General features: G+C 46.5%; 1 non-coding gene across 1 annotated transcript; it reads right to left on the reverse strand.

Moving 5' to 3' along the window:
• Nucleotides 1-10,386: 10,386 nt before the first annotated feature.
• TRNAC-GCA (transfer RNA cysteine (anticodon GCA)) lies at nt 10,387-10,458 on the reverse strand. The gene has a single exon. It is a non-coding gene; the product is annotated as a tRNA-Cys (tRNA).
• Between the last annotated feature and the right edge of the window lie 521 nt (nt 10,459-10,979).

Here is a 10,979-nt window from a genome sequence, read left to right on the forward strand (position 1 = left end):
TTACCTATGCTCACTCAAGAACAGGTGGACTTGTTAAGGTCGAAATTACCACGGAAGTGGTCAGGAAAGCGATTAACAGTATGGCCACGGGTAAGGGGCATGGGTGGATGGCTTCCCATGGAATTCTACAAGAAAACTAAAACCCTCACCATCCCTGTTCTGGTCTCAGTATTCAATGAAGGATTAGAGCAAGAGGTTTTGGCGAGTGGCTTTCTTAGGGTCAGAAATTCGATGATCCGTAAACCAGGAAAAGATCCCCATGACTGCTCAAGTGATCGGCCAATAACATTAAGAAATGAGGATGTTAAAATCTTAGCGACTCACCTGAATAAAGCGATTCCAGTATTGATACACCCCTCAGAAGTAGGTTTTGTGCTGGGACGCTTCCCAACAAACCACCTATGCACCCTTTCACGTATAACCTGTCAGGTAAAAAACGATGCAGACAAGGAAGTTCTCCTTTCCCTGGATGCAGAAAAGGCTTTCTATCATGTGGAATGAGGACATCTATTTCGAACCATGGAGAGGAAGAGTTTTAGTCAGAATTTCCTGTCTACACCATGTAACCTTACGGCATCGGGCAGCTGTGGCTGCTTTACGTCCCCAAACCTCCAGGTCCATCGAGGTACGACAAAGCAGCCCATTGTCCCCGCCAGTGTTCTTATTGGCCTTGGAACCGTTGTGCCTGCCATTCGAGCCAATGACGGTATCAAGGGAACATCAGCAACCACTGGGGAGGTTAAAGTACTTTACTATGTGGGCAATGTTCCTGACCCTCTCCTGCCCCTCGTACTCTGCCTCCGCTCTGATAAAACAATCAAACCCCTCTGCTCGATTTTTGGGTTAGATATTAAATTGGGCCAAATGCCAGGTGCTGCCTTTAACCCCAACTACTTCAAAAGCTTCCTTAGGTGACTTACCCTATAAATGGCTCCATATTAAATTGCAAAATTTGGGAATTTATATTAACCAGGGTGTACACACCATGGTAAATGGCTGCATCTCCCTGAAAATGGACACAATGAAACACGACTTCTCAAAGTGGTCACACTTGAACTTATCTCTATGGGTAAAAGGAATACCCACCAAATTGTAAATCCGTTTAGTTACCCCTCCTTCCACCACAACAGCTCCTCAAGGATCTCACACGTGCCATATCTCAGCTTTTATGGGGACACATAAACCAAGGTTGGAAGGGACTAAACGTAATGAATGCACAGTGAAAGGGCGTCATCGTTTGCCTCATCTAGAGAGTTATTGGCTGGTGCAGCAACTAGCTCGTTCAGTCTTGTTACCAACACACAGGATAACACCATACTAGATCATAACTGGGCGGAATATTGTTGGCGGATAAGAAGTCTTTGCAATCTATTGTACTAATCCACCCGGAACCTCACCCTACTCTAATCCTATTATATACCCCTCTCAATTTGCATAGCAACATTCCCGAACACATATGCATGACCCTAGTCGTTTACATATCAAGGTACCGCTGTGGCGCAATGCTGATATCACAATAAGAGGGGAAGAGATCAGTTGGTCCCTTTGGAAATCTCATCAAATGCGCTGCATTGATGACATTTTTTCTCAGGATACATTAAAAACGTTTCAAGACCTGCAACGGGAGCTCGGTATCCCTGTCTTGCAGAAAAGGGGATACACTTAACTCACACATGCCCTGTTGAACAGACTTGGAAAAACCCACCCCCATTGCTCACAACATAAGCAAGCGGAAACATTTTTGAGGGGTCATATTGGGGCTATACGCTACACTGGTAGACTACTACTTTTGTTTCGACACGGCCATTACACTATGCCCATGGTGGTAAATACGATTAAACACAGAATTCCTGGAAGACGAATGGGACATCCTTTTAGCAGACTACAACAAGGAGCTTAGAGAATCTTATTTGAAGTATAGTTTTTTCAAAATCTTTCAACAATGGCATTGGTTGCCTGCAAAACTACATAAAGCCAGGCTTGGCATGGACTCGTGTTGTTGGGTGTGTAGCAAACCCTAATGTGACATAGTACATGTGTTGTGGGGATGCACATCGATACACAGGTTTGGGCACCATATGTGGGACTATTTGAAAGCTGAATTGCATGTGACAATCTAGTTTGGTGCGTGTTTGCTTCTTCTGCATGACATCTCAGGGCTAACTACCCTGACAAACCACTTCAATGGATGGCTCTGCCCTGCCTTCGGCATGGCCAAATTGGCCATCCTGCGCCATTGGAAAATGAGCCACATTCTGACATTTCAGTCATTGTTGTAAAATACGCATGAAATTATGTATTTGAACAATTGATCTACAAGCTTAATGATAAGCTGCAGAATTTTGAGGAAATCTGTGAAATCCTTTATTTAGGGTGCATGATACACCCAGCTCAATTAATCAATCGGGGTTCTTGTAGGGTGGACTAATCACCTGTAATGGTATTAAGGCGCTGGGGGGGGGGGGTGGTCGGGAGCAGGCTCTGGGGTTCAGTTGAAGAGCCAGGTCTTGAGGGCCTTCCTGAAGAGAGGGAGTGAAGGTGATTGCCTGAGATGCAGAGGCAGGGAGTTCCAGGTCTTCGCAGCGAGGTAGAAGGATTTTCCTCCAGCTTAGGTCTTGTGGATCCGTGGGATAGTGGCCAAGGCCAGATGGCCAGATGGGTGATGGGTGGAGCGCAGATGTCTGGTTGGTGTCCAGAAGGAGAGGCGGTGGTTGAGTTATTCAGGTCCAGTGTTGTGGTGGACTTTGGAGACGTGCGTGAGAAGCTTGAAGGTGATTATTTTGTTGATCGGGAGTCAGTGGAGGTCTCTCAGGTGTCCAGAGATGTGGCTGCAGCGGGGGCTGTCCAGGATAAGTCTGGCAGAGGTTTTCGGAATGTGATTCAATTTCTTTTGGAGTTTTTGGGTGGTGCCGGCATAGAGTGCGTTGCCATAGTCGACCTTACTGCTGACGAGTGCCTGGGTGATTGTTCTCCCAGACTCGGTGGGAATCCACTTGAAGATCTACCGAAGGAGGAGGAGGATGCAGCGTTGATTTGGTTGTTCATAGAGAGCGAGGAGTTGAGGATGATGCCGAGCTTGTGTGCATGGTCAGTGGGTGTGGGGGGTTCCGAGCGCTGCTGGCTACTAGGAGTTGTCCCATGAGGGGGGGGAGCCCAATATGAGGACTTCTTTTTTTCGGAGTTGAGTTTGAGGCAGCTCTCGTTCATCCAGGCAGCTACTGCCTTCATCCCATCATGGAAGTTCCTGTTAGAGGCTGTGGGTTCATCGTGAGGGAGAGAATCAACTGGGTGTCATCGGCGTAGGAGACTATGTTGAGTCTGTGGTTTCTGACGATGGCTGCGAGCAGGGCCATGTAGATGTTGAAGAGGGTGGTGCTCAGAGAGGAGCCCTGGGGGACCCGCAGCTGATCTCTGTAGGTCTGATGAGAACGGTGGGAGCCTGACTCTCTAGGGTTCGGCCAGTGAGGAAGGAGTGGATCCACTCTAAAGCTTTGCCGTGGATGCCGGCATGGTGAAGTCATGTACAGAGGGTGTGGTGAGAGATGGTGTCAAAGGCGACAGAGAGGTCCAGTAGGAGGAGGGCTCCAGTTTTGCCTCAGTCGAGGAGAGTGCGCATCTCATCAGTTACGGCGAGGAGTGCAGTCTCTGTGCTATGGTTGCTCCTGAAGCCAGATTGGGACTTGTCCAGGGTGTGGCTTGTTTTGATTAATTCTGTGAGGTGGGCATTGATGGCCTTTTCAATGACTTTGGGTAGGAAGGGGAGCAGAGAGATGGGTCTGTAGTCCTTGAGGTCTGTCGGGTCAGAAGAGGGTTTCTTTGGCAGTGAGGGTGGCGGATTCAATCGAGCAGTTGAATTTGGTGGCAATGGCATCGCTGGTTTGGTTGAAAATGTGGTTGTGGCAGGGGTTCGAAGTGGCTCCAGAGTGGTTTGTTTTCCTGATGCTTAGGGTGTCATCAGCGGTTAGGGTAGTCTAGTTGAGCAGGGCCGGCTGGAATCTAGAACTTTCGTAGCTGTGGTTTTGATTGGCATGGGTTGGTCCTGGTGTCCTGGGTTGCGAAGCTGTTGTAGATATCTAAGATCTTGTGGTGGAAGAAAGTGGCGAGGTTGTCGCAGAGGTCTTGGAAGGGAAGATGTCTGTGGTGCCCATGCAGGGTTTGGCGAGTTCTTTGATCACGGTGAAGAGTTCTTTAATGTTGTGTGCATTGGCGTTGATGTGTTCCTGTATGGTAGTTTTCTTGTGGTTCTGATGGGTGGTGGTCTGTGGTGATGGCGGTTTTAAGGCTGCGTGGTCTGTCGAGGTCTTGCAGCTCATACATCTTCTCTCGAGCTGTCTGCAGGTGCACCCGAACTCTTGGAGGGCAGGGGAGAACTAGCTGGCTTTCCCAGAAGGCTGCTTGCCGGAGGGTTTACTAAGGGGGAGGGGGACAGTGTGTTGGTGCAGTCGGAGATCCATCGGTGGAGGTTGCGTGCTGAGGCGTTGGCATTCGTGGTGGTCAGCGGTAGGGTTTTGCTGAGGGAGGTGGCGTCTTGGTCTTCGAAAACCTTGTTCCAACGTCTGCGCGGGTTGCGGTGGGGCGCGGTTTTGTTCAATGTGTTGGGGAAGGAGTAGTGGATGCAGTGGTGGTCTGTCCAATGTAGTTCAGAGGTGTGGATGACGGAGATGTTGTTGCTTGCGACAAAGATGGGGTTGAGCGTGTGTCCTGCTGAGTGGGTTGGGGAGGGGACCAGTTGTTTCAGTCCGATGGTGGCGAGGTTCTCTAGTAGGGATGAAGTGTTGTGGTTGTCAAGGTTGTCCAGGTGGAAGTTAAGGTCGCCGAGGAGGATGTAGTCCATTGAGGTGAGAGCGTGGTATGCGATGAAGCCGGCTATGGATTCGCTAGGGGTGGGAGGGGGGTCCGGGAGGTCTGTAGACTCAGCTATGCCATAATACATTAAGTACATACTATCTGGTTGTTGTAATATGCCTATTCCAAGTTATTCACCATTTCCTAGCTTCCTCCCTCACTAGAGTGCATTACCCCGTTGAGCTGTCGATATCTATTTACCCTGCATCTGGTGAATGGGGGGGGTAGTTACAGAGGATGGTGTATGCTCACTTTAATGATCCTCCTCAATGTAAAGGAGAATCCGGAATATTACAATTGATACTGCACATTGTGAAGGGATGACGACTCTTAATTTGTCTGGGAAGGAGTTTAGTTGTTTATTAAAGTATGATCGGCTAGAAGGCATTGCCTATGATAAGATTGTATAATCTGTTTTGATAACTTAATTGTTTTCAATGTGTTAATGACTAAAACGAATAAAGGATGAAGACAAAAAAAAGAACTTCCACTGTAAGTAATCTGTCAATCGACCTCTCTCTTAGAGTTCTTGGGCCTAATTAATCTTTTACTGATATTTCAGTATGACGTAAACCCAGCATCCTTCCTGTCATCCAATAGGCAACAAGCTTCTATGCATAGTCTTAGAGGAAGACGGTCAAGATGGTGATTCATTTCACTAGATCCCCAACAGAAACAGGTTACACGTACAGAGAGGATACTTCTCAAACACCCCTAAAATGTGATCACTATTTTATCACATGGTGTGAAAAACTGAATTAATTCAAAAGTATTCACTCCATGTCATAGGTAGGGTTCGTCCCAAGGCGCTCATCTGCTGTGCATCTCAGAACTTTGCCACGCATTCTGTGGCAGTTTCCGAACTATGTAGATGAAAATGATTATTAAACTACATTACACTGATGGGTGTGATGGTTGTGAGCTTACAGTACAATCTAAAACGGTTTCAATGAAAAATAAATACAATTGAAACCTGGTGCTATTAAATCTAAGAGGAGTCATACAAGTCTAAATTGAAAAGATTACAAGAGAACGACACAAAGAATTTAGATATTTTAGATTTTCACTAAATCTATAGAAAAATAAGATATATTACTGTAAACATAACCGATATCAATGGAAGTTTTCTGTTTAAAACCTCTGCAAAACACAAAACACGTATTGGCTGTTGCTTTGAGTTAATGTAAAATAAAGGCTTCATAAGAAACTCTTGCAGAAAGAAAAAAAAGCTAAACTTTGGAAAAAAAGTTCAGAAGATGCACAGAACCTGGACCAGTGAAGACTTTATTATGGAAAGTTTCTTGATTTCAGTGGAGCTTCCATCTTTTATAAGTTAGATGAGAATGATGGTAATTGAGTGGAGTAGAGGTACCTGTTTAGAATACTGGAGAAGTTGGGACTGGAAAATGTTTTGTCGGAAAGGTTGAATGGCAGTATTCACAACCTGTGGCGGTAATAGCCTCCAATGGTTTCACCGTCTCAACTTTTGATACAGTTCTGGGAACTGGACGAGGATGCATGCTTGGTTGTTTATTTCAGGACTGGATCACTGGCAGCGGCTATCCGTTAAAATCAGGAGATTCAGAACATAAAAGCCATAGCGGGGGAACTGAAAACCTTCTTTTACACTGATTACACTTTGATTAGGCTATCTGATCCTGCTTCATCAATACAAGCACTAATCTCGCAAGTAGCATCCTTTTCCAGGTTTTCGGGAAACTATATAAATTGGTGGAAGTGTAAAGCTCTCCCTAAGACTAGATGACTAACGGTGGCCTCCCTCAGACCTACTCGCGTTAGGTGGAAGAGGTGGCCTTACTCAGACGAACTTGCGTTAGGCGGAAGAGGTGGCCTCCCATAGACTTACTCGCGTTAGGCAGAAGAGGTGGCCTCCCTCAAACCAACTCGCGTTAGGCAGAAGAGGTGGCCTCCCTCAGAGCTTCTGGCGTGAGGTGGAAGAGGTGGCCTCCCTTAGACGCACTCACATTAGGTGGAAGAGGTGGCCTTCCTCAGACCTTCTGGCGTTAAATGGAAGAGGTGGCCTCCCTTAGACCCACTCACATTAGGTGGAAGAGGTGGCCTCCCTCAGACCTACTGGTGTTAGGTGGAAGATGTGGCCTCCCTCAGACCTACCAGCGTTAGGCGGAAGAGCGGGCCTCCCTCAGACCTACTCGCGTTAGGCAGAAGAGGTGGCCTCCCTTAGACCCACTCACATTAGGTGGAAGAGGTGGCCACCCTCAGACCTACTCGCGTTAGGAGGAAGAGGTGGCCTCCCTCAGACCTTCTGGCATTAGGTGGAAGAGTTGGCCTCCCTTAGACCCACTCACATTAGGTGGAAGAGGTGGCCTCCCTTAGACCTACTCTCATTAGGTGGAAGAGATGGCCTCCCTTAGACCAACTCTCAATAGGTGGGAGAGGGGTCCTCCCTCAGTCCCTCAGACCGACTTGCGTTAGGTGGAAGAGGACCTCCCTCAGACCTTTCCTCGCTAGGTGGAAGAGGTGGCCTCCCTCAGACATACCCTCGTTAGGTGGAAGAATGAACAACTGAAGTGTCTCGGAGTCCTGGCCACCTAGCAACTGTACCAAATGGTGAGACAAAACTTGGACCCTCTATTAGATAGGCTATCACAAGACTTCATTAAATGGTCCAAGTTACAGAGGAACAGGGTTAAGATTGTTCAAATGAATGTATCTCCTGGCATTATCTATCTCTTTCAATGATACCCCTCTCAATACTGGCCAACCCGTTCCGCACTTGGAATGTGACTATTCAGCAATTTGTTTGGGCGGATCTAAACCTAGGCTAAAAATTGGCAAGTTGCCTGCTGCCACTAAGGCAGGAGGATTCCAACTCCTACATATGGAGTCCTACTGGCTGGCATACTAACTGGTACAGCTTAAATATTTGTTGCTAGACCACTTGAAACCATAAAGCTGGGTACACATGGAGAGGGCTCGCATGTCTGCAGCAGGTGGGTTGACCTAAATGTATACTAAAGACTTTTAAGTTGTGAAAAGTTAAAACCGCTTCTACACTCCCAGGCACATTGGAAAGCTGGTAATCAATCAGTGGTTGAAGTGAGCGGGATCTGTTGGGAGCAGCGCTCCTATACTTTACTAATGAGGCATACAGTATACTTAAAAAAAAAAAACACGTTCCAGGATCCACGCTGGCATTTCCATGGTTTGTGTTCGTCCGTCTAGTTGCGGTCCTCGAGGACCAAAGTTGGGCACTTTTATGTTACTGTAGACAGACATACAGTTGACATTAAACACTCAGACAAACCCACACTAGATACTGGGCAGACACTAGTAGTAATACAATAAAGTCTTGTGCTACTGTACGCACATTGGGCCAGCGTCACCGTACACACTAGTAACCGTAAACATACGTGCTACTGTAGAAACACTGGTAACAGTAGTACACTGGCTTGTGATACTGCACGCACATTGAGGCCAGTGTACACACCAGTAACAGACGTGCTACCTTAGAAACATTGGTAACAGTACACAGGCTATTGATATTGTACGCACATTAGAGCCAGTGTACACACCAGACGTGCTACTGTAGAAACACTGGTAACAGTACACAGGCTTGTGCTGCTCTACGGACATTGGGCCCAGTGTACGTAAAATTAACAAGTGTGCTAATGTAGAAACACTGGTAATGGCACACAGGCTTGTGATACTGTACGCACATTGGGGCCAGTGTACACACCAGATGGGCTACTGTAGAAATACTGGTAACGGCACACAGGTTAGTGATACTGTACGCACATTGGGGCCAGTGTACACACTAGTAACAGTAAACAGAAGTTCTGCTGTAGAAACACAAAGGTAACAGTGTGCAGGCGTTTATTACTGTAGAGCAAACAGACATGCTGCTGTATGGTTTCCACTTTCTCAGTAGGAACTGTTTTTTTGTTGGATAACATAAACGTTGGGTGGTTCAGACTGATTCTATGCACCCCCTCAGGAGATGTTGACCTATAGACCAGCAAGCTCACAGTGCCACCATAAGCAACCCTAATCCTAGTAAGGTAACAAATGGTTTGGGCAACCTCAGAACATGACAACCCTGACTCCGTAAGGAATTGTGGTAACAGATCTAGAACCTTTTTGTTCAGTCACTCATGCTTACTCAGAAAGTTACACAAGAAGTATACAAAGGGGCGTTTCAATATTTATTGAACCATTCTGATTCTTTTATAAAATATATGCGCTGCAATGATTAACAGACAGAAGCAGATAAAAGTGATTGGCAATATGAGGACAGTGAAAAGGACGAACGATTCTACCATCGTGCTCCAATAGTGTATATATGCTGGCATATAAGTACTGGGTATATTGTACTCCTACAATGCGCTCCCTAACCTAGCTGCTTTGGGTGGGTGTTCTGCTAAGAATCCCCTACTGGATGATTTAAGTACCCATTACCTGAAGGTAAGGTATGTAGGACCTTGTCTTTGTCACAAGTTGGACATCCCTCCTTGCAGACGGTAAACAGGAATCAGCTGGGCTGAGACTCCGACACAGCGACGACCTCGCAATGAGAGCAGACTGCTCCTCTAACTTGAGCACAGAAACGCGTGCGTATTTATTATAACATCATCCGTGCTTCTGCGTCGAGGCTTCAGACAGGCTGACAATGTTTATTATCTTTGTGATAGCCATGTCACCACATGGACGCATAACAAACAACAATATTTGCCCAATGTGTGTCTAGGCTTTTGACTAAATGGTCATGGTGTTGTGATAGTGTTCTTATGAAGTGGAATTGTAAGGAAATGTGGTTTCAGAGAAACGAATCCTGCACTGTTACACAAGCAAATGTGTCAAAAGTCATTGTGCAGAAAAGAAGGCAACTTAACAAACTTGTACATGTAAAATGCTAGTGCTTTTTCTGAGGCCTAACCTAGCCATGTAATAATGCTAACGTAGAAACACACTTGTAACAGTACACAGGTTTGTTACTGTTCTAAGCATGTGTGTGAAAGTGTTACTGTACATCCACTGTATACACACTCACAGATTTGTTACAGTAGACACACACTATGTTGCCTTGAAAAACAACAAATCAACTGTGTTAGGGCGCATACATTGGGGCTTAGAAACATGGGATACGTTTATACACGTGTGTTCCTTCGCACATGCAATTATTTCTGTATGCATAATTATGAGCAGCAATCCTTGTATAGCTCTCTACGCCGTAATACCGTCTCCAGGCGCTGCACATAGAGCAAAACACGCGTGTTAAACTACACACTATCTTACTGTATACACAAGTTTCCGCGTGCCTATGTGTGCTACTTTATAAACACCTGTTTTATTGTAATTGAGCCAGAGGGCACAGACTGGGCATAATGGCAAAAACATTGTTTCTTTTCAGACGTCTCAGTGCTACATATACAATTTGCACTAGGGCTGACGCTTGTGTTACTATCGTTTTACTAGTTAATCACACTTGAGTAATTGTTGCAATAAATCCTATAATTGTACGCTGCAAATCTGGAAATATATATATTTTTACTAAAAATGTGAAGGGGGCACCCGGATTTGAACCGGGGACCTCTTGATCTGCAGTCAAATGCTCTACCACTGAGCTATACCCCCGTGGTACAATGTGATGGACTGGCCGTACTATAGACTGCTGACGTGTATCTCACGGGATGTGCTTCCTGTTCTCTGAAGCCAATCGTTTGTTCACTAGTGAGAAGCAGTGGCGCAGCCTGGCTGCTGGGGGGAGGGGAGTGGGGAGTGACCATAGCTGACCGTGAGACAGGCGAAACACGCTCATTGGACTGATGGGCTCAAAGGGCTTCAGGCCCCCCCACCCCGTCGTGTGTATCAGCCCGGCTGAGACAGCTTCTCGGGTAGACACACAGCCGCACCCTAGTACTTCACAGGTCTTGAAAAAGACCATTTACTTGCTAACGAGGCTGTGTTGTTTTTCACCCCTTCTTAGAGCCCCTGCATCTCCACTTTGCAATGGCTGGAAGAGTCAGCCCCCCCCCCCAGAAATATTTAGTAGCCCTCCCCGAAATGTGGCTCTAGTTGCGCCTCTGCTGTGAGATATATTTATCTAAGCCTCAGAAGCCACCTGCTGGTTTAGTAGTGAGGCTGCGCCTCAAAAT

The sequence above is a fragment of the Triturus cristatus genome, chromosome 8 (assembly GCF_964204655.1).
Source record: "Triturus cristatus chromosome 8, aTriCri1.1, whole genome shotgun sequence".
Classification (NCBI taxonomy): domain Eukaryota; kingdom Metazoa; phylum Chordata; class Amphibia; order Caudata; family Salamandridae; genus Triturus; species Triturus cristatus.